Here is a 488-nt window from a genome sequence, read left to right on the forward strand (position 1 = left end):
GAAGGTATGCAATTGGGTCTTTATTGTGTCAGTTCTGTCTTCTATGTCACTTAACTTAATATACTGTAAAAATGTATGATAATTAGTCGTTAGTCGTGTCGGTCCAAGTTTGTAAGGTAATAGTCCTGGTCCATCGGCTAGGCTTTCAATTTTTATCTCCTGAGGTTGTATCATTTTTATCGTCAACAGTAGAAGTATCCTGAAACAATTTAGCTGCCTTAGGAACACGTTTTAACCTATTTTTAGCTACCGGGCCGCGTTTCTTTGATGTATAAATATGTATAGGAAGATCGGCTAAGACGGTATCTTGAGTATAACGAGGGGCTGTTTTTTGACGGTTTGCAAAGGGATTTCTAACAAATACCTGTTGCTGTGGAACATATTCAATTTCCGGTTCGCGGTGCTTATTTCTATTATCTATAAGAGCTGTGCGAGAAGCAAGAGTCGATTGATTTACTATTTCGTACACTATCCTCATTTGTTCTTTA

The sequence above is a fragment of the Papilio polytes genome, unplaced genomic scaffold (assembly GCF_000836215.1).
Source record: "Papilio polytes unplaced genomic scaffold, Ppol_1.0 DF824046.1, whole genome shotgun sequence".
Classification (NCBI taxonomy): domain Eukaryota; kingdom Metazoa; phylum Arthropoda; class Insecta; order Lepidoptera; family Papilionidae; genus Papilio; species Papilio polytes.